The sequence below is a fragment of the Papio anubis genome, chromosome 7 (genome assembly GCF_008728515.1).
Source record: "Papio anubis isolate 15944 chromosome 7, Panubis1.0, whole genome shotgun sequence".
Classification (NCBI taxonomy): domain Eukaryota; kingdom Metazoa; phylum Chordata; class Mammalia; order Primates; family Cercopithecidae; genus Papio; species Papio anubis.
In genome coordinates this window covers 6,433,820-6,456,298 of record NC_044982.1, presented here as the reverse complement: position 1 = coordinate 6,456,298, position 22,479 = coordinate 6,433,820, and the positions used below count along the sequence as shown (strand labels likewise).

Genomic DNA, 22,479 nt, shown 5'->3' with positions numbered 1-22,479 from the left:
AGTTTGTATCTCTTTGCCACTTGTGAGATGTAGATTTGTACAGATGTGTCCCTGAAGCTACATATCCAGATCTGTTTTAAACTTGCCATCCTGTTTCCGTATTCCAGAACAATCGTTTGAGAGAGATGGGAGAAAACAATCAAGACTTTATTTTTGAATTTAATTATTCATTCATATGTTTAACAAAAGTTTATTAAATACTTAGGGCAAGAAACTGTGTTGGCAAAATAGATGAGAAGTGAACAGCGGCCTTCCCCTCAAGGCTCTTCGTTTTTCAGGGTAGACAGGTTCTCAAACAGCTAAGTGGAATGTATTGCAGTAAGTGTTTTAATAAAGGTACATGTAAGGTACTTAGGGACCACAGAATAGGATGTAAGTAACTGCCCGTCAGAGCCGCCAAGGGAGACTTCCACAGTGGTGGTGCCATCTGAGCCGGAGTTCTGGGTGAGCAGGTCACAGGCAGAGGCTGGAGTGGGCATCGCAGGCAGGAAAAGCAGCGAAGGCAGAAGGGCCGGAGTGAGCCTGCATGTGCTGGGAAGAGGGCGATGCAGCATTTCTGGGGCCTGGAGTGCCGACAGGAAAGAGATTGGAAATGAAATTGGAACGGCGCTGGGGCTTGCACAGTGAAAGGCCCCAAATACTGGAAGACGTTGGGCTGGCTTGATACTTAGGGTAGACCATGGGAGAGGGACTAGCAAAAAGTTTTTCAGCAGGGCAGTTAAAGCAAAGAAGCAAAATTACGTGTGGCTTTTATTGGACATTTGCAGTGGTAGCTTTGGAGGGAGAAACGAGGCTTTCCCAGGATGGGTGTCTTGATTGCCTGGGTTATGGTCCTGCCGTTGGCTGGAGAGCCTACCTTGGGAGAACTTGGTGGTTAAGAACCAGGCATGGAGTCACACTGGTCAGTTCGAGTCCTGGTTCTGACATATGCTAGCAGAGGAACTCCTGAGCAAGTTACTGAATGTTTTTGTGCCTCAATTTCCTTACCTATAAAATGGGGGGACATAGGGTTGTTTTTACATTTAAATGAACTAGAATGTAAAATGTTTCTTAGGTTGCCTGGCCTAGTAACAACTCTATTAGCATTTGTGAGTATTATTACGATCATTATTGTTGCTGCTGCTGTTACTGCTACCAGAATTGAGGTGGGAAATGAAGAGACACAGTACTCAGGACCTGGAGGGCTATGGCATTTAAATATGTCCTGGGACCAGGCGTGCTGGCTCAGGCCTATAATCCTAACACTTTGAGAGACCAAGGAAGAAGGATCACTTGAGGTCCAGAGTTCAAGACCAACCTGGGCAACATAGCAAGACCCTGTCTCTACAAAAAAAAAAAGAAAAAAATGTGTGTACAGAGCCTGATATGTTGGAGCTTTAGGACCCGCTTTAAGCTCTAGGAGATCTGGGCATGGTGGTGCATTATGCCTGCAGATCGTGAGGCTGAGGTAGAAGAATCACTTGAGTCCAAGAGTTTGAGTCCAGCCTGGACAGCATTGTGAGAGCCTGTCTCTTACACACACACGTACACACACACACACACACACACACTCCCCCGCTCTCTCTCTCTCTCTCTCTCTCTCTCTCTCTAGGAGAGTTTTGTGGGTTTTTTAAGTAAATAAAGAACATGTTTTGAACATGCTTCCCACGGGTCGTGCATAGAGCAGGTACTTGCAGCTTTCCCTTCTTGACAATGCTCCAAAGTTTGTGGACTTTCTGCTTAGCACTTGGATAGCATCGTAAAGAAGCATCTTAACCGTGGCAGTGTTGAGTGATGATTACAGGGCCTGAGGCATCGTAAGCGCCCGGCAAATGTTTACGAAACTGTTTCCACCCAAGAACCGTGAGCTGAGTTTAACATTTCCAACTGAACTTACCTCGCCTGCCTCCAGGATGTGGGAGTTAAGCTTTATTTTACTTGTACATGCAGTTACCTTGAGGGCAAAAAAAAAAATAAGGCACTTTCAGAGCTAGTGCTTAAATTAAGTAAAAACTACTAGTTATTTTATTAAATTCACCAGAGAATCACAGGTAACTCAGTTAATCCTGCCCTCATTTTCAGATAAGAAAGCCATGCCCCATTATGAGGAAATAACTTCTCGGTGTCAGATGGTAAGATCCAGAACCCGACCTCCTACATCCCCTGGGATTGAATGAGTGTCTTGTTGAGGCAGGGGTGGGAAACATCAGCTAGTTTGGATGTGTGCATAGAATGTGAGAGTACCCTGGTTTGAAGCTTTCATGAGGGGGAACAGTTAGTTATCCATTCTGGTTCAGCTGGCAGTGGCCTCCTTTGCATGGACTGGAGGTCCTACAGCCCACTGACGAATAAGCTTTTGCTTCAGCCGAGGTCCAAGTCTACTGACAGTACCATGCGCAGATGCGCAGATGCAGCTTGTTGAGCTGTTACACACGTGCGTGCGCGGTTCCCAGTGCCAGACCGAGAAAGAAAATGTGGTCAGCACCGAAAGGCCCCTCCCCACAGTCCCTGAACTTAAGAATAGATAGGAAGTCCACTTTTGTTTTTGAGCGTCATGTAAATGAAATCATACAGTGTGCATGATTAGCTTGGCTTGTTGGCATGTGTCTGTAGTCTCAACTACTTGGGAGGCTGAGGCTTGAGCCCAGGAGGCAGTGGTTGCAGTGAGCCAAGATTGCACCACTGCACTCCAGCCTGTGTGACAGAGCAAGAGTCTGTCTCAAAAAAAAAAATGGAAGTATGAACCTTCCAATATTTATGTGGCTAAGGTAGTCTGCTGAGGACCATGCAAAGATAATGCCATGATGTAAGCACCATCTACTTGGAAACATGTTGATTGTCCCATTTTCCACGATTACCCTCATGTGGTAGAGGGCATTCTTGTATTTTTATGTGTATGTGTACTTTGTATCTCATGTGTCCATACTTGTATGCTTGTCCAGTTATTTTCCTTGGGCATGTTTCTGTGTCAAACAATATATGTGCTTTTCAAGTTTTGGGTCCAGGCATGGTGGCTCATGCCTGTAATCCCAGCACTTTGGGAGGCCAAGGTGGGCAGATCACCTGAGGTCAGGAGTTCGAGACCAGCCCGGCCAACCTTGTCTCTACTAAAAAGACAAAATTAGGCCGGGTGCGGTGGCTCACACCTGTAATCCCAGTACTTTGGGAAGCTGAGGCAGGCGGATCACCTGAGGTTGGGAGTTCAAGACCAGCCTGACAAACATAGAGAAACCCCATCTCTACTAAAAATATAAAATTAGACGGGCATGGTTGCGCATACCTGTAATCCCAGTTACTCGGGAGGGTGAAGCAGGAATCGCTTGAGCCCAGGAGGCGGAGGTTGCGGTGAGCTGAGATTGCACAATTGCACTCCACTCTGGGCAACGAGAGGGAAACTCCATCTCAAAAAAAAAAAAAGACAAAATTAACTGGGCGTGGTGACACATGCCTATAATCCCAGCTACTTGGGAGGCTGAGGCAGGAGAATCACTTGAACCCAGGTGGCAGAGGTTGCAGTAAGCCGAGATGTACACCATTATGCTCCAGCCTGGGCAACAAGAGTAAAACTCCGTCTCAAAAAATAAATAAATAAAAATTAGAAAATAAAGTTTTGGGAAGTCTCGCCAAATGCCTTCTAGCATGAACATCCTGGTTTACACGCTGTCCAGCAAGAGGCAGTTGCCCACCCCTCAGACTTCATAAGCACTAGGCATTAATACTCTCATTAATCTTTGTAAACACAAGAGAAGGGAAAACATTTTGATTTGCATTTTTCTTTTTTGGGGAGGATGGAGTCTTGCTCTGTCACTCAGGCTGGAGTGCAGTGGCACTGTCTTGGCTCACTGCAACCTCTGCCTCCTGGGTTCAAGCGATTACCTTGCCTCAGCCTCCTGAGTAGCTGTGACTACAGGCGCCCACCACCATGCCTGGCTAATTTTTGTATTTTTAGTAGAGACAAGGTTTCGCCATGTTGGCTAGGCCTGTCTGGAACTCCTGACCTCAAGTGATCCACCCGCCTCAGCCTCCCAAATGCTGGGATTGCAGGTGTGAGCCACCACGCCTGGTCTGACTTGCATTTTTCTTTACTGGTAAGGATGAACATTTTTCATACATTAGTAGGCAATTTCATCTTTTCCATTATTTTTATCAGTACCTTTGACAAATGCAGCACAGCATGGAGGAACACAGCCTCCTTGCACCTTTTGTTATATCTGCATGATTTCCCACTCCCCAGGTGCGTGCATCCTCTAATGACAAAGCAATCTTGTATTTCCTTCCGCAAATGAATGGAGGCAGCCTGATGTCATGTGGTATGTTCCAGGCTCATGATAGAGGATAAGTACACCTCTTTGACTGTCAGGTGATGTCTACGTTGCCTACATTTTAGGAGTTACTGTTATTTGTGTTTGTCGTTCCTTGGACCTTTCCTTCTGCTGGAGAAACTTCTTGTTTAGCGCCTAGAGTCATGTTGGTGGGTCACAGATTCCTTGGCTCTTCCTCGTCTGGCTTCCAAAGAGACGCCATCTGGTGTAATGGTGGGGAAGGGCGAGCTAGCAGCTAGGAGACCTAGATTCCTCCAGAAGTGCCAGAGGGAGGATTGGCATTTTCTTTCTCCCGTGCCGGCCGACACCCACCCGTTCCTCTTCTCTCCTTAAAGGGCACTTCCGACCAGAGTATTTCTCTGCTGCCTGCTGATCTTGGCACCCACCATTGTACTGTCACCTACTTTTAAAAATGAACAGAAAGGCTGGGCACGGTGGCTCATGCCTGTAATCCCACCACTTTGGGAGGCTGAGGCGGGCGGATCACGAGGTCAAGAGATCAAGACCATCCTGGCCAACATGATGAAACTCCATCTCTACTAAAAGAAAAAATACAAAAATTAGCTGGGCGTGGTGGCGTGCACCTCTAGTCCCAGCTACTTGGGAGGCTGAGGCAGGAGAATCGCTTGAACCTAGGAGGCAGAGGTTGCAGTGAGCTGAGATCGCCTCACTGCACTCCAGCATGGTGACAGAGCGAGACTCCGTCCCAAAAAAAAAAAAGGGACAGAAACCAGAGGCAAGATTTCGTGGCTCTGGGGCTTGAGAGGTTGTCATTTTACATTGTCCCAGAGATTTTTTTTTTTTTTTTTTTTTTTTTTTTTTTTTTTTAAGGAAAAGGATACCAAAAATGACAAGAGCACACAGGGAGCTTTCAGATGAGCTTGTGTTTTTCTTTTCTAAAAATATACAAACAGTAGAAAGGCACACAGCCAAGGACAGATGTAGAAAAGGCAGCGTCCTATAGGGATTGGATGCCAAGCTTTTCAAATATTGTTCCCTCCCTGGAATGTTTTCTTAGCATCTCTGCTTATCAACATCCTCCCCAGCCCTCTGGATCCAGCCTAATGCTCTCTCAGCAAAGCTTTCCTCCTCCCTCAACTTCTGTCTCTCCGCTTGGCCTCCCGGGACACTTGGTTTCTACCTCTCTTTATCCATTTCCTCTTCATTTTGCCTGCTCATGTACTGATCTTTCCTCTCCTACTGGGTGTCCCTTTCTCTGGGACGACTTCTGTGGCCCCCCCTCATGCCCACCCCAGGTCAGGGTGAGGCGCCCCTTCTGTGTGCTCCCCATGCTCCCCATTGCCATTTACAACTTTGTAACATTAAGATCCGGTTGCTGTTTGGTCTCCCACAAGGCTGTTGTGAGAGGCACAGACACAACAGCTCCTGTTCCCCGTTGGATCCCAGCACCCATCACAGTGCATGATGCATCTACAGACGCAAAAGAGCTGTTGGGTGTTGAGTACATAGATACAAGCTCCTGAGGGCAGGTGGTATGTGCCACCTGTCTGTGTTTTTCACATCCCTGCGCCCAGGGCCCTGTGTGCTATGGGTATATGCATGCACGTGCTGCAGGAGGGTGCGTGTGAGTGGGTGTGTATACATGTGGGGGGGGGTGTGTGTATGTACTGATCTTGAGCAAGTTACTTGATCTCCGTGTACCCCAGTTGCCTGACCTGTACCTGCCCATTGGTTGTTCTGAGGATTAACTGTAATCATCCCTTTAGAGTGCTCAGGACAGTTCCTAACACCCAGTAAGTATTTGGCAAATAGTTGCTGTCTTTTTAAAACCCACTGTGACCTTTTCAGGTGGCACTGGGCTGGGGACAAGTGCAGAGTCTGCCTCTGCATTCAGCAGCCCCAGGGGACTTGACTTTTGAGTTCTTCTATTTATTATGACAGTAGTGGTTTAAATCTTCTTCCTCTCAGGCAGACCTTCAGCCATTACTTTTCTTTTTCTTTATTGTAATATCTGGTCCTGAAAGCTGAAAGTCATTACTTTTCATGGTTTATCAGATCTCTGGCTTTGGCTGCTCCTTTCCTCGTACTGGATCAATTGGTTATTCATGTGGATAATATTGTCTCAAAGCATGAGTTATTTTATGGGTCGTGCCTCCTAACTAGTGAAGGTGGCCACTTGGTTTATTTGAGACAATTCTAAGGAATAAGGAGCTCTCCACACTAGCGTGAGGGTCCCAGCGCCAAGATGTTTCCCTGCTCCTCAGAAAGTTCTTAGAGAACTTTGCAAGGTTTTTATAAACCTTACAAAGCTCCCATTATGTTGGGGATGAGGTAGTTATGCATTAAAAATAGTCATAACAGTTAATGGTCCTAATAATAGTCTTTATTTGGAACTATAAGAAGTCCGAGTGCCTATTTGAGAAAGAGTTTCCCTGGATGAATCACTGCAGGAACGTGAGAAAGAAGCATGGCAGCTCCACTGTGAGATCAAATGTGTAGATAAAGAATCCCCTCACTGAGCTGCAGTCACAAGTGAATTTAAAGATAGGAAGGGTTTTAGGGATGTATAATCCAATTTCTCCTCCCTTTACCTTTTTTTTTTAAAAAAAAAAAAAAAAAAACCTTTGGAGCTACTGCTGTAGCTGAAGGAAAAGAAGGGATGGGAGCTGGCCTCACAGTAGAGCCACTGGGCCCCAGAGTCACACCTTGCACCGGTCATGCCAACATCCAGGGCCACACCCTTGCTGCTCCACCTACTGCCTCCTGTTGGGCAGCTGCAGCCAGTGCCCTTGGCCCTGCATGTTTACTCCTTCGTGGTACTTAGCATGTTTTATTCAGGATGCCTCTTTGGTACCAGCATCCCTACCAGCACGCTAGTCTTACGGGGAGCAGAACCTGTGTTGTCTCAGTCATCCCTGCCTCTCTAGAACAAGTACAGAGGGGACCCACCACGGGGACTCAGGATATGTGTGATAACTGCACGAACCTTTTCACCTTTTGAATCTCAGCAACCCTCTAAGAACAGGGACCGCAGTTCTAGCCTTCCAGACTGAGACTCAGGAGGCCTGGCTCTTGCCCTAGTCCCACCATCTGCTTACTATGTGACCTCATCAGGTCTAGTGACATTTGCAAGCCTCAGTATCCTCATTTGGAACACAGAGTACTGATTGTCCTCCGCAGTCTTTTACCAGGCAAGAGGCCCTTTTCTTCAGGGTGCTGGGTAAGCTGTCATCTGCTTGGTAAGAGGTCATGGTGTTGAGGGAACCAAGAGACCTGGGTGCTAGACCTGGCTGTGCTCTTCCTTTGCATGTGATTTGGGCAACTCACTTCTCTTTCTTGGGCCTTGGTTTCTTTGTCTATGCAATGTAGGTGGTTATCCGTGGCATGTCTGTCTTGCAGCATGAGAGTCCAAGGGGACGATGGCTGTAGAAGTATTCTGAGACAGACAGCCTAGCACAGGCAGGAAGGGCTGTGATGGTGACTAGCAGTAAGTAGTAGTGGTTGTAGCAGCAGCAGCCGCTTGGCCACGTCCCAGCTGAATAAGGAACATGCCTCCCCTGCCACAGTGTCTGAAACTCTGCAGAAAGTTTGACTCTCCATGAGCTTCCTTGAGTCAGGGGGAGAACCTGCCCTGGAAGCCAGGAGGAGGCTCTTGCCCCCACTCAGCCATTGCCTCGCATGTGGCTTCAGTTACGTTTTGTCTTCTTTGTAGATGTTGATGTTCTAGACTCTGAAATGGCAACGTCAGACTAGACAAGAAGCTCTCACCAGAGACAAAGTGGAAACAGAGAAGGTGTTGGTGATTTAGGGGCAGCGGGGCCAGGGGCGCTAGACACATTGCAGTGTGCAGGATCATCCTGCACAGTGAAGTCTTGTTTTGCATGTCCCACCAAAACATGCCGTTGAAAAACTCTTTTATTATCTGAGCCAGAGCTTGCTCTGTTTTAAGAAAAAGCACTTTTTTTTTTAACCAGGTTTAGTATGTGCTGAATTTTCTAGGAATTCAGCTACTGCATACATCAAAAGAAAATCATACTTAATTTTGTTTGTAACTTTACCAAGAGTTGTTTTCTGTTTTGGAAAGTCCTATCTCCAGCATCGTCACTGTGACGTTTCAGTCATCCATAGACCTCCCCTTCGTCACATCCGTTTGCGGCAGCAGCACTCCCAGTGGGTCTGTGGGTGGGTGCAGGTGTGGACCACCTCCGTCTCCTAGCGTAGCTGGATCTGGTTCTTTATGTGTTGTAATGCACATGTTATTATAGACTACTTCTCTTTTCTCTCTCCTTTGCAGTACATGTAAAGCATTATACTGATCTTTTCCTAATTTATGTAGATAGGCTATGTAATCTATGAATTTCACTTCAGGATAATACAAGCGTCATTACAAAATATTATAATAAAAAGGGGACCATTAGGCCTGAGAGAGTTGAAGTTCTGTGAAACTCGGGCTGCTTCCTTCCTACGTTGTATCCGTGTCTTGCCTGGTCGTTGCTTAACAGTGCTGTGTAGATAGCACAGTGTCTGTCTCATCTCACAGCCAGGAAAACTGAGCCCCAGAGGGAGGAAGTGAGTACTTGGCCCAAACCATTTCCTGATATGACCCAGTCAGGAAGAGAAGCTGGGATGAGAACACACTCCTCTTCTTCTCCAGTGCCAGGAAGTGTCGTGGGAGCAGCTTGGTCTAGTGGGAAGAGTGCATGTCCTGGAGCCGGGCTACGTTGGGTCTCTGTGACCCTGAGCAAGTCACCTCCCCCATCAGCAGATGGAATGACACCAGAGGCCGGTGGCAGTTCACATGACACGAAGATGCCCGGTGCCTGATATGTGGCCTTCAGGGCTGTGCCCCATGCTGCTCCTCTTTTTGTCCCCACATCCAACAGTTTTCCATTAAACCACTGTAGGTCCTCTCAGAACTTACCAGAGTCATCGTATCATCGTCTCCCATTACTCCAGGAGAGCAGGGCCCTGGTGGCACTTGAAGCAAAACCGCAAGCTGATGGCACTCGACCACATAGTGGGAGTGAATTTTAAAGAAAATCCCCCTCAAAGCCTCTGCTGGTGTAGAAGGCAGATAGTAGGGCCAGTGAGTGGGAGCCAGGGGAGGAGGCTTGGGTGTCATGAGACTGGATTTACATTTACAGGTGACAAAACAAAGACCCAGTGAGGGGGAGGGTGTGTGCAGGCCACAGGACAAGTCTGGGCAGAACCGTGGCCACACCCAGCATTCCTCCGCTAGCATTCCCTCATGAAAGATCACTTTTTCCAGGCCAAGGACCAGAAAAGGACCAGGCTTTAGGAAGAGGGCCGAGGTGCACGGAAAACAGTGCTGGTACGGAGAGGGTTGAGTAACTAAATTTTGACTGTTTCTTCCCATTTGGTTCTCACTAATGAAATCTTGTCAGATGTGCCCCTGCTGCTGGATTGGGTGGGGTTGGGACAGAAGCATGTGTGGTCAAAGGCAAGTTTATTGCAGTTTGGGGGTTGAATGCAGTGGATTTCAAACTGGCTATTTTGAGGAGTTCCAGGGGTCCACCAAGGTATACCAGGGCCCTCGCCCTGATGCAGCCAGAGTAGTTCTTCATTGATTTTATGCAGTGGGACTCTGAAGAAAAGAAAAAGAAAAACCCCATAGCTTAGTGGGAATCCAGGCAAATTAAAACACAGATGAAGTGCTTATTCTCTTTGGCTCTTGGAGCATAATGTACATCCTTTTCCTACTTGGTTTGCGTGTAATAACATCATTGGTATATTTCAAAATATGAAGCTCCTGGTGCTGGATAATAAATGTTTTCCCAATTTTTCAACCTCTTACGCCCTTCATCGATGCCCAGTGGCCCAATGGCTGCAACCTCAGCACAGTGTTGAGAAAGAGCCCAGGAAAGGGACTTACAGACAGGCCTTCCCGGGAAGAATCAGGCCCAGCTCCATGTGCTCTTTGGAGGGGAGTGGAAGTTTGTTAAACCTCATAGCTCTTGGAGGTGGGGCTGAATTTTGCTTCTCATGAACCTCTTTCCATTGGAAATTACCTCTCTTTCTCCCCTAAAGAGAAGGAAGTACTGTACTGTCTTCATCTCCCTGGCCGCCAAGGCCATTTGACACCTTGTGCCACCTGAGAGAAAGCAGGCCTAGCTTGGCCCTGCCTGAAGGGAACAGGACGGCAAGCCCCTGGCCTCCTGCCTGCTCCCAGCTGCCCTCTGGTGGCCACCTTCTGAAAGCTGGATGTGTCTATTTACTTACCCACCCCTGTTCTCACTCCGGGGCTCCAGATGTTGGATGAGGCAGGGCCTTCGTACACCTCCATGCCAGCAGCTACCCAAGTCACACCGTCAGTCACACTCTTACTCAGGCTCTCCTGTGCCCCTGGCCCTTCTTCCCCTCTCACTTTTCCCCACACTTCTAAAATCTCACTCGTCCTGTCAGAATGTGGCTCCACAGATGGAGCCTTTTCCAGCCACCGCCCGCCCGCACCGTGACTTTGCGCTCCCTCCTGCACTCCCGCAGGGCTTACTTTTGCCTCTGTCCTAACAGTCAGCTGCCACTTGACATGTCCTGCTATTCCCACTGCATGAATCCAGTCAGGTTGGAAATTCGGAAAGTTACATCTTAGTCTCTGGACCCCAAAAACCCACATTATAAGCTCTCAGTATATCCATCCCTGGCTGTAGGCGCACACCAGGACCCAGAGGCTGCCGTGCCTGGAGTCCTGTCTCCTGACTCAGCCCAGGCCCCAGCTCAGCATTGAGGTCCTGTGGGACCATGTCCAGCAGTGAAGGCTGTGCACTGGCCTGAGCCCTGGGTCCCTCTGACTCACTGGCTCCCATTGTCACCTGAAGTGTCATAATGGGGTTGTAACCCATCCACCTTCTCTTGTCTTTCTTCAGTCTGTCCTCCCTGGGCTGCATCTAAAGGGCCCCGCGCCTGCCCTCATGCACGTTCTCTCCATACTCCTGGTCTCCTTCTGCTCAGCCTTTGCCCTGCTGTTGTGAAGCCTTCCCGGTGCCCCAGGAGACCTCAGGCACCCCTTCCCACTCCGCGTACACTGCTGCTGTCTCATTTGTTTGGACCCTGGGTTTGTTTGTCTAGACTGTGAGCTCCTCGAGGGCAGGTGTCTGTTTCTGTGTCTCGGGAGCCCCGAAGAGAGATTGATACATCAGAGGTGTCTGGTGACTGAACGAGCGCCCAGCTTGCGCCCACGTCATATTATGTGCCTTGTGTAGCCTGACACTTCCTGCCATCGCGCCCTTCTTTGCAGACTAAGTCGGAGTTCCTGAACCAAGACCGCCTGCTGGCCGGCCTGTGAAACTGGGCTCAAGGTGAGGGGTGCTATCTGTGATTGAGGGACATGGTTAATGGAATTGTCTCACACAGAAATCGCACCCGTCACCTTGGCCTACTTATCACCACCCCAAACAGAGGAGCACGCCTTCTCCAGCCACAGCCTGTGGAAGGGCCTTCAGCTGCTGTGGCCCTGAGGTGTACGTACTGTGGAAGGAACTTCGGACGTGAACTCGGATCTGGTTCCAGTACCAGCTGTGCCAGGAGTGTGCCCTTGGGCATGTGACTGACTTTTCTAAGATTCAGTTTCCCCATCTGTGAAATGGCTGAATCAGACCCACCTCACAGGGTTGTTGTGAGGGAACCATGAGATGGATGATGTTTGTAAACATTCTTTGTCACCTTTAAATTACTGTAACAGTTTGAAGTTACTCTTTTTTAAAAAAATTACTTGCAAAGGTAACTAACAATATCAGCCGTGCACAGTGGCTCATGCCTGTAATCCCAGCACTTTAGGAGGTCAGGGGTCACTTCAGTGTAAGAGTTCAAGACCTGCCTGGTCAACATAGCAAGACCCTGGTCTCTAGAAAAGAATTAAAAATTAGCCAGTTTTGGTGGCGTGTGCCTGTGGTCCCAGCTACTCAGGAGGCTGAGGTAGGAGGATTGTTTGAGCCCTGGAGTCTGAGGCTGCAGTGAGCCGTGATTACACCACTGCACTCCAACCTGGGCAACAGAGCAAGACCCTGTCTCAGGGAAAAAAAAAAAAGTGACTAACAATATCAACTCCTGTGTAGTCCCAGCAGCCATCACATTGGGACACAGAGGGAAGCCAGGCTGCTTGGATCCTGATGGCCAGGGAACGCTTTCTGAGGGAAGCGGGGCTTGAACCTGGGCCCTGCAGGGCTGGGGGTGGATGGGGGGATCTGATGAGGAGGAGGACCACGGCACCAGCAGATCTCAGTGGTTTGGAAATTCAAATCAAGGTCTGAGAAGAGGCTCTGCCATACCCTGGGGATCTCCCTCTGTGCATTGGCGGTACTGCGCATGCCTCACGGGGCCCCTAATTTCAGAGCATCCCGCCCACATCCTGCTGCTGCCATTATCCTCAAAAGAGCTGCTGGCTTATTGCAGTTTACATCCCAGAGAAGAGAGGTCTCCTCCTTCCACCAGTCCCAGGATTATCTCCCTAACACTACTGGCGAGATTCCTTTGGAGTTTTAGTCTTCCGTAGTTACAGCCCAGGTGCCATGTGCCCAGTCAGGGTTTGAGATAGGTGGTGGTTCATTCCCCAGCCTTACCTCACCAGCACCTTCCTGATGCCTCCTGGTGGGGCTCAGGGAGCAGCCAGCTGAGGTGTGCCTGCCATGGTCAGCACAGAGGTTGACAGAAGTGGCACAGATTCTGGGGGCAGGTGACAGAGTAGTACCATGCCCTAGCTCCAGGCGCCTGCTCCACCCTGTCACATGGAGCAGCTGTGAAACCTTGAGCAAGCTATTTCACCATTGTAAGCCTTAGTGTCCTCATCTTTTTTTTTTTTTTTTTTTTGGAGATAGAGTCTTGCTCTGTCACCCCGGCTGGAGTGCAGTGGCGCGAACTCAGCTCACTGTAACCTCTGCCTCCTGGGTTCAAGCGATTCTCCTGCCTCAGCCTCCCGAGTAGCTGGGACTACAGGTGTGCACCACCATGCCTGGCTAATTTTTGTATTTTTAATAGAGACAGAGTTTTACCATGTTGGCCAGGCTGGTCTCGAACTCCTGACCTCTGGTGATCCACCCACCTTGGCCTCCCAAAGTGCTGGGATTACAGGTATGAACCACCGTGCCCGGCCAGTTTCCTCATCTTTAAAATGGGTGTAACAACCACCTCACAGGGTTGTCATGAGGCTCAAATGATAAAATAGATAGGACTGTGATTTGTAAGCATATGACACCATGAATGCAAGTTGTTCCTGGAGTGCCCAGGCCCTAGACACTGGGATCTCACCCTTCAGTTGTAGCCAGGGTCATTTCATTCTGGTGTGCCACCCCCCACAGCTAAGCCATATAGTCCTTACAGAAAGGAACAAACCCCTTCCTGGATGCTCTTGTGCCTGGATCTCGGCTCCCTGGGCCTTCACAACAACCCCCTGAGATTGCAGGGAGACAGCAGGAATTACTTTCTCCATTTTAAGAAGGAAGAAACAAAGGCTCACAGTGCTAAGAAACTTGCCCCAGGCCACTCTGGTGAATGCAGAGCTCAAGGCCCAGAGCCCAGATGTCCTGATTTCCAGTCCAGGTCTCTGCCCAGTGGAGCAGACTGCCTCACAAAAGACCCTGCTCAGCTGGCAGCCCTCCACCTTTCTAAACCATAACCCAGCTTGGTCAGAGGTTGATTGTTACAAACATTTAACCTGCCCCGTCTTTCTAGCCACATACCCACATCTTCGAAAGTGAGGGAAGAATTCATTCATAGCTGTTTTCTTTTTTCCTCACGTAGCATGTATCATTTCTTTCCTAAGGAATGAGTTTTACAAGTAGCCTGCCAGCTTCAGGTCATATAGGATAAGAGCCAGCTCAAATATTTTGGTAGATAACTTGGAGACTCAGAAAGCCAAGTGCTGAACTTGAGATACAGTTTCCAGTGTGAGAGTGGACAGGCTGTGAGTGTTTGAGGCCCTGCCCGCTGCCTGTCGGCTGCCTGCCATCACTCATCCAGGGTGTCCACACAGCGGGGGTTCACGGCAGCCACTGCCTGACTGGCCTGCTCCTGCGCTTAGCCCACTTTGGTCCATTCCCTGCACAGCAAGCAGACTGCGTTTCACCTCTCAGTCAGGTCATCAGCCCTTGCCCAGAACTCTTTAGGATTTTAGCTTAACTCAGAATATAGTCCACATCCTTACCGTGGCCTGCGTAGCCCGGCACGCTATCTTTCTGAACTCACTTCCTCTCCTACTCTCTACCTCTCCTCCTTCATTCCAGTTACACCATGCCCCAGATGTGCCAAGCATGCTCCTAACTCAGGGCCTCTACACGCAAGGCCCCTTCTGCCCAGAATGTTTTCTCCCCAAAACCTCAGGGCTCCTTCCCTCACTTCATCCGGGCCTCTGCTTACACCACCTAATCGCAGTTTGTCTGAAGAACGACCCACACACATTCCTTTAATTCTCATTCTCTGCTGTGTTTTTCTTCCTACATGTTGTATCTTTATTTGTTGCCTGTCTCTCCTCTCTAGATTGTAAGTTCCAGGGGAGCATTTGTATCCACAGCTATGACCCCATCTGTGAATTACTGAGCATCTATTCTGGGCCATGCACCAGAACACAAAGATGAATAAGACATGGTCCCTGTGTTCACAGAGCTCACAGCCGGGTGGAGAGAGAGCCTTGTCAATACAGTGTATGTTATGCTATGATGGAGAGAACACAGGGCTTCTTGCGGGGGCGGCTGTGGTGAAGGGGAGAGCTACTGGGAGAGGCCCGAGAGCGGGCATGCCTGATCTGAGTCTTAAAGGGGCTGGACAGACGTTCACCAGTTACAAGAGTAGCCCAAAAAGAAGCAAAATAGGCAACGACGCAGAGGCATGTGAACCTAGTGCTGCCATCTTGGATGCATGTGGGAGAAGAGAAAGGGAGGGCTGAGGAACAAGCAAGACCAGGCCTAGAAGGGCAGGCTTTGAGCATAACATCCCAGGGCTTAGCCTCATGCCTGAAGCTGCGAGGAAGGTCAAAGAGCAAGTGAGAGCCAGGACTCAGATTTAACTCTAAATGGCTTCCAGTCTGTGTGCTCAGAACAGTGCCCGGCAGGTAGTGAGCACTCAGCGGTGGGTGCTGCTATCATCATCCTCCTCATGCTTCCTCTCTAGCCCCTTAGGTGTGGAAATTAAGTCCCAGTGAGAGGAAGTGAGTAGCCGGCCCAGGGTCACAAGGCCCACTAGAATCAGTCTGTTCATCGTGTGGGGGAAGGATTTGGGCCGGGAGGAGGGAAATCAAGGAAGGAATGAGGTCCCAAGCTCCAGATGCCCCCCACAAGGCAGCAAGTGTGAGGGGTGGAGGGGGGATTCCTTTGAAGTCCGGTGTTGTGCTCTTAAAATCCATGTGTATTTTGCCTATTTGAACTGGATTCCCGGGAAGCAAAGAGGGAATGATGGGTGTTCCTGAGAGAGGGCGCTAAGGGAGTTGGGACATTTAGGGAGGGGAGAGATTTGGTGGCATTGGCTGGGAGCAGCAGTCAGGGCACTAGGACAGGCAAGTTGGAGCCTGAGAGGCCTCCAATCCCAAAGTAAGGATGAACCCAATCCCAAGGTTCCCATGTGGACCAGTGGAGAACCACAGTAGTTTCCTGGCCCAGGAATGGCTTGGAAGACCTGTGCTTTCTGAAATTGACTCCGTAAGCAGACTCAATGGGATAAGCGGAGGCAGAGGGGCCAGTTGGAGACTCTTGGAAAGCTCTCCAAGTGAGAGCATGAGGCTTGGATCTAGACAGGCCAGAGAGGATGCTCCTAAGAGACAGTTTGCAGGAGAGGAAGCATTTCATGGAGTCCAGCAGGGGGCCAAGCAAAGGAAGGCCGGAGGGAATCAAATGGGCCTTACTTCTGTGAGAGGGTGCCAACTTGGGTTTCCCATACCAAAGTTTGGGGTGGCGCCAAATTTAGGCATGCCTCACAGGCATTCTCTGCACACTTGCTCCCTTCTGACGCCACACCTACCCTGTTCCATCCCATTGCCCACAGGGTTAAGAGGAGTGTCTCCTGGCAGACACCTGGTGTCACCGAGGCCTGTGAGCTGGGCCCCACGAGGGGTCTGGACAGTCCTCCAGGGCCAGGGCCCTGGGAGCTTGCTGGAGTCAGGTGGGCAGGAAGGTTCTGATAGGTTAGCTGAGCAGCCTCATTAAAGATTGAGGGGGGAAGCCCACTTGGTGGCTGGATGGCGTATCAGTTTCCCACTGCGCCAGCCAGGCGACAGGGAAGAGGTAAGTGGCCCGGTGTCAGAGGTGCCCCTGGCCTGTGCCGCGGAGCCCTGCCCGTGATGGTCAGCAGGGAGTGGGCCTTCCACTGCTTTTGCTTCTGCCATTGGGACTGCACCGTGCTTTGCAGAGTGAGCTGTAGGTGACGGGAGCCCCTCTCTCTCCTCCCTGCTCCTCATGGGCCTCTCCTTTCACTCCCACCTGCTCCGGGGGTGGGGGTGGGAGTGCTGGATCTTGGGGCGAGTATCTGTCACTGACCAACTACGGGGTTTGCAATGACATCCTTGCGGAAGCGGCAGGGTGGAACCAGCAGCTGGGTACTGGGAGACTTGAGCTTCTGTTCCAGCAGCACCGTTCACTGGAGGCGCATGACCTTGGGTAGCTTTTCCGAGCCTCAGTTTCCCCACCTATAAAATGGGGTTAATAGGCCCAGCCATGGATGATTGGGCAGATTAGTCACAAAAAAAAAAAAAAAAGCAGTGATGCTCTGTGAACCATTAAGCTTAAGATGTGGCAGATTTTTATTGCAACTTGTTCTGTTTGAGGTTCATTTTAAGGTTAGTTTTGTGTGCCGAAATAAGCATATTAGGAAGAGAGAAAAAGTATTCTACAGGGAAAATAACTCACCTAAGGAACACAGCCTAGTGGGCCCAAGCCATGGGAGTGGGGTGTCCTGGCCTGGAAGCTGGAGACTGGGTCTAGCCCTGCTTTCCCCAGTGTGAATGTGAGCTTGGGCAAGCCCCTGCCCTTTCCCTGGGACTCGGGACCCCTCTACACAAGGGGTGCTGCTCACCGGTACATGGGCAGCACCAGGCCCCCTGTTGTCCTTTGTCAGAATTCAAACGCTTTTCCTCTCCGGTGTCTCCTTTTTGGTGCATGACTGCAAGGGCTGGTGGTGCTTCCCACTGTGGCCCTGGTCAGTCTCCCACTTTCTGAAGTGCCATCCCCACATCTGTAAGTGATGACCTTCCAGCCTGACAGGTCTTTCAGACCCTGAGCTCCTAGACACAGCTTTACCTGTTGGTCACCATGGAGCTGAGCTGTCTCTGCTAAGCCCAGGGCCAGGGCTTAGGCAGGAGGGTCTGTTGCAGGATTTCAGTGGGTCATTGGCTGTGGTAATCTGAGTAAGACACGTCAGCCTGTTTGAGCCTAAATTCATGTGGTAAGGACTCAGCCGGAAAGACTGGAAAATTCACTCCGGGTTCCTTTAAGCAAGCAACTAAGCTGTCTAAGCTCGTGTTAGAATAGGGAGGGTGACAGTCGGGTATTTGTCTCCTCCTGAGCTGAGCTCGGAGGATAGAGTTAAACACTAGCTGCCTTTGTTTCCCAAAGACAAATGCAGAGCTGTCTGTTTATTAACCAGGGCTGAGCATCAGTGCACTGGGGTGGACAGAGCCCTGGGCCGGGAGACATTTGTTATGGGCTCTGGTCCCAGCTCTGCCACCAATTCCTGTATGGCCTTGGCCAGGTGACAGTAAAAGTAGTGGCCAGACCAAGCTTAGCCCAGTTGACAGACTCCATCCTTGCTTGGACACTTGTTCGCTTGGTGATAGGAATGGCACCTGTGAGGAAAGCAGGGCCTTGTGACAAGAGGGAGACATGTGCCGGGGATGGCCCAATCTCACTGTAAAATGAGGGGACCCTCTGGAAAGAGGGAAAGGAGCCAGCCAGAAAGATGGCAGAGCAGGGAGGAGGCCTTAGAAGGACTTGGGACTCTGCCCAGCTCACACCAGGTGGCTGTCGTTTGTTGGCCAGAAATTCCATCAAGCATCACTGAGCAAGTGCTGGATCCTTTGTCTCTGGCACTCCTAGCATCTCAGGTTCTATCTTTTCAGGGGCCCCAGGGGATGCCTTTCCCATAGAGACTAACTGGAAACTGAGCCCATCCCTTCCATCCCAGAGGAGCTGGGGGCTGGTGTCCCAGAGCCTCATAAATGTTCAGGGGTGGGCAAGAGGAAGGCCTTCGTCAGGAGGAGGGGTCAGTAGTGCCTCACCTCGTCTGCCTGCCTTTGGCTGTATAAATTAATGCATTACCTCAGACAGGAGCCACACCGCGCTCCCTGCCTACCCCGCACCTGCCACACCTCGTGGGGGATGGATCGCAGAGCAGGGATTCTCTGTAGGGACTCTTAGACATTTATTTGTTTAGAGGTAGTGCATGATTTGGAAATCCAAAAAAAGGAATATAAGTCCACAATCCCGAGATACCACTGTTAACATTTTAGTATATTTCCTCCTTTGTCCTTTAGAGTTGTAGAAATTTGGAGCTGATGATCCTTGGTTCCACCCTTCTCACCTTATAGAAAACTGAAGCCCAGAGAGGAGAGGGACTCCCACACACCTAACTTACTGGCAGAACTCCAGCAGAGTTCACTCTGAAGGGGATTAGTACAAACCAGAACTGTCCGGAAGAGCACAGCCAAGGCGGGAAGGGACTGGAAGACAGAAGACAGGACGGGGACCAAGAGAGGCCTGGAGGGGAGCGCACCAGGGCCGCCAGACCAGCACAGAGAGACAGCCTTTGTGGTCCTGACAGACCACTGGGGGCAGTCCTGGCAAGACAGATTTCACCCTTTGGGAATAAGACTTTGCCAGTGAGAACCACCCACCCCGGCTAGGGCCTCGCACTCGAGGTCAGACCGGGTGGCTCCCAAGGCTCTCTGTACAGCCCTGAGAACCTGTCCAGCTCCTGGGATACCTCTCCTGGTGCCATATGGATGGGCATTGAGGCAGCAAGGCCATTGGGTGCTGAGAGGCTGCAGTGTGCCACACTCCTGCCCAAGAAGGGGCTCCACCAGGGGGCTCCGAGCTGCAGCTTCTCACACTCAAGCCAGGGCTGGGCTCCCCTTCTTGCTCTCCCTGCCTCTGTGCCCCGCTTGACCCTTCTTCCTCCATGTGTCCTATCCACCTGCAGTCTTGGTGACTCTGTGGAGGGCTTTAGAGTCCTCTGTTTTAGGGTTGAAGCCTGGCTTAACTGTTGACTGTTCAGAGGCCACAAAGATGCTACTTCAGTTCTCCAACTCTCCAGCTTTCTTATGGGTAAAGTGGAGCTCACAGCAGGATTCCTAGGACGAGGGAGGCTAAACAAGGTGGCATCTGAGTCTCTGGCACAGGATCTAGTACATAGTGTAATAGACACTCAATAAACTTGAGTTCTTTCCTTACCCCAACTCATTGTATTTTCTAAGTGGCACTGCCATTGGTAGCCTGTGGTATCTCACTTACTGATAGTTCGTGAGACCCAGTCCTCGGCTCAGCCACTGTTTCCCGCTCTGGGAGCTTATGAACCATTAGACTTCTGCTATTTTCTCTTAAGACTGTGTCACTCACTCTAGTCTCGCCCAGTGGCTGAAGATGCTCAGACAGTTTGCCCAGGGCCAGTCATCCACGTACTTAACAAGTATGTATTGCATTGACTATAGGTCAAAAACTATGGTAAGTACTGGGAATACAGAGGTAAGCAAAGCAGTTATGTCTGTGGAGTTAAAGTCAGGCTGTTCTGTTGGCCATGCTCTTCCTCCTGCCCTTCCTGCTGCGTGCAAGCATGTGTCATGGATCCTGGTGAACTCAGGGACTCACATTCAGAGTCCCTCGAGCAGGTGCTCTCCTACACTTGGGCCACGCCTGACCTGGTTCTGTCCTGTGACCCGACTGAGTCTCAGCACCTCAGTCAGGCTATGAGGAAGTGGGAGGGGAGGAGTGTCACCTGCATCTGGCTCATTCTCTGTGAAGCCCATAATGTGCGCCCAGATTTTTTTTTTTAGATGGAGTCTTGCTCTGTCACCCAGGCTGGAGTGCAGTGGCGCGATATCGGCTCACTGCAAGCTCCGCCTCCTGGGTTCACACCATTCTCCTGCCTCAACCTCCCAAGTAACTGGGACTACAGGTGCCTGCCACCACACCCGGCTAATTTTTTTTATTTTTAGTAGAGACGGGGTTTCACCATGTTAGCCAGGATGGTCTCGATCTCCTGACCTCATGATCTGCCCTCCTCGGCCTCCCAAAGTGCTGGGATTATAGGCGTGAGCCACCGTGCCCGGCCGTGCCCAGATTTTTCCTCTCTTCTGTGCCCTCCCTACCCCTTTCCACTACACCAGGACAGCTTTCTTGAAGATGGCAGTACCTTTCTTTGGAATCTTTTGTCAAATCCTTATGTCAGCGACAGATGCTATAAAAGCCTTTTGAAAAGGTACAATACAAAGACCAGGTATAAGCTCATCTCCTCCTCGGAGCAGCCTGTGAAGGGCACATGGCAATTCTTCATGTCCCTGCTTGCAGAATAGCAACAAAGGGGAGTGACCTGCCAAACGCCTGCAGTGTGTCCCAGGTAGAGATGCCACCAGACGGGAGCCGGCCTCTTCCAGGGCTCACTCTCCCCAGTGAGAAGGGACTCAGACCTCCTGGCCCCACTCCCCGTCAGTCATATAGACTGCCCTGGGTCTATCAGCTCCTGTCCCCTGTGACTGGCCCCCTCACCCCATCTCACCACCCCTCCCTTTCAGGAGGGCGCATGACTGAGTCTGGCCCAGCCTTCCCTCCCCTCTTGTGTGTTTCTCCCCACCTCATGGCTCCTAAGAGTGAAAGGGCTCCTCTGAGTCACTGCTGTGTTTGGGAGGAGTGGGTGTTTGATGGAAATTAGACTTGAAGCTGGAAAGTGGGCCTCCAGGACAGCAGGAAGTCACCTCCTTCCTGAGAGTCATCATAGTCCAGCGGGCCCTGGAGCAGGCCAGCCTGGACTTGAGCCTTGGCTGGGTCTCAGCCTCTGTCCTCCTGCAGCTCTTTGTGTTCAGAGAAGAGGTCAGCCAGGGAACCTATGGCCTGGCCTGCTACCAGGTGTGAGCCCTGCCACCAAGGGCTGGACCCACATGACACCAGGAATGCCCAGCCACCCTGCTCTTGTTTGATGTTGGACCTAAAATTTCCCTTTCTGATTTTCATTTGTCTGTAGCGTGACGGGTCCTTTTATTTTTCCTTTTTTAATTTTTGAATTTCTCTCATGCTTGTTTCCTATCTCATCCTCTTTATTTTGACTCGACAAAATTTATCTGAGATGAGTGAGAAGAGGATGAGAGTTTTCTTAGTTGGAGTCCCAAGTCAATGGGCCAGGCCCCTGCCTCGGCAAGATCAGCTCCTAGACTCTACAAGCTTGGGATACTGGGGCCAGCGTCACAAACCCTGTGGCTTTGGGCAAGTCCCCTCACCCCTGAGAACCACCACCACTCGTCCTGTGTACTTCAGGGGGCCATGGTGGGACCAGCTGGGCAGTGAGTGCATGCAGCCTGTAGAGAAGAAGGTGCTCCGCCGAGGGGACCTCACCAGCAAGGCCGCGGGGGCAGAGGGCCACTTAAGCCAGCACACAGGCAGATTCCTATCCAACTCAGCAGAAAGATCAACAGTGTACTTTCAACAGTAATGCAAACAAATATTTCCAGCACTTTATGGCTTACCATATACTTTTTACTCCTAGAGTTTGTTTATTCCTCACAGCAGCTTGGTGAGGTACCACTATTAGCATTATTGCATTAGGACTCCCATTTCATAGATCAGGGCACAGTAGCCTGCCTAGGGGTGCATGGCTAGGCAGGTATGAGGCAGAACGCAGGCCAGGTCCTCTCGTGCCCACTGCCTGCCCAGGTTAGTACCTCATGGGAACGAGACAATTAAGATGTGATCCACAGACCGTCATTGCTGTACATTTACTGTACAAAGGAGCGCACCTCATGACCACAGAAGGTGACTCCACGTTCTGCCACTGTGTGCAGAGCTACAGGTCCTCTAGCAGAAAGGCGTCTGAAACTCACAGCCCTGCGACAAAGGCTGGGTCAGCAGCCCCATGGCTTTAATTTGTCCTTAATGCCTCTGGTCAACAGAGGGTACCTGGTGCTGGCAGGGCATCATTACACTGCTGCCTCTTCTCTGGACAAGCATGAACTTGGGGGACCCCTTCTAAGCCCTGTATCTCTGTGGCTTACCTCCTAGGTTTTTGTTTTCACTCAGGT

The 22,479-nt window shown here is 50.4% G+C and overlaps 1 protein-coding gene and 3 long non-coding RNA genes across 12 annotated transcripts in view; 2 read left to right on the top strand and 2 right to left on the bottom strand.

The window, feature by feature from the left end:
• The window catches only part of EVL (Enah/Vasp-like), a 174,318-nt gene that overhangs the window by 127,498 nt on the left and 24,341 nt on the right, over nt 1-22,479 (top strand). The window lies entirely within an intron of this gene.
• LOC116268640 lies at nt 472-9,268 on the bottom strand. The gene is made up of 4 exons (XR_004184773.1): nt 9,184-9,268; nt 1,877-1,933; nt 857-987; nt 472-563 (listed from the first exon to the last, which is right to left on the bottom strand). It is a non-coding gene; the product is annotated as an uncharacterized LOC116268640 (long non-coding RNA).
• On the top strand, nt 4,953-19,650 carry LOC108586986. The gene is made up of 2 exons (XR_002523532.2): nt 4,953-9,594; nt 18,784-19,650. It is a non-coding gene; the product is annotated as an uncharacterized LOC108586986 (long non-coding RNA).
• LOC108586985 lies at nt 9,713-11,043 on the bottom strand. Its single transcript, XR_001905085.3, has 3 exons — nt 10,774-11,043; nt 10,503-10,574; nt 9,713-9,867 (listed from the first exon to the last, which is right to left on the bottom strand). It is a non-coding gene; the product is annotated as an uncharacterized LOC108586985 (long non-coding RNA).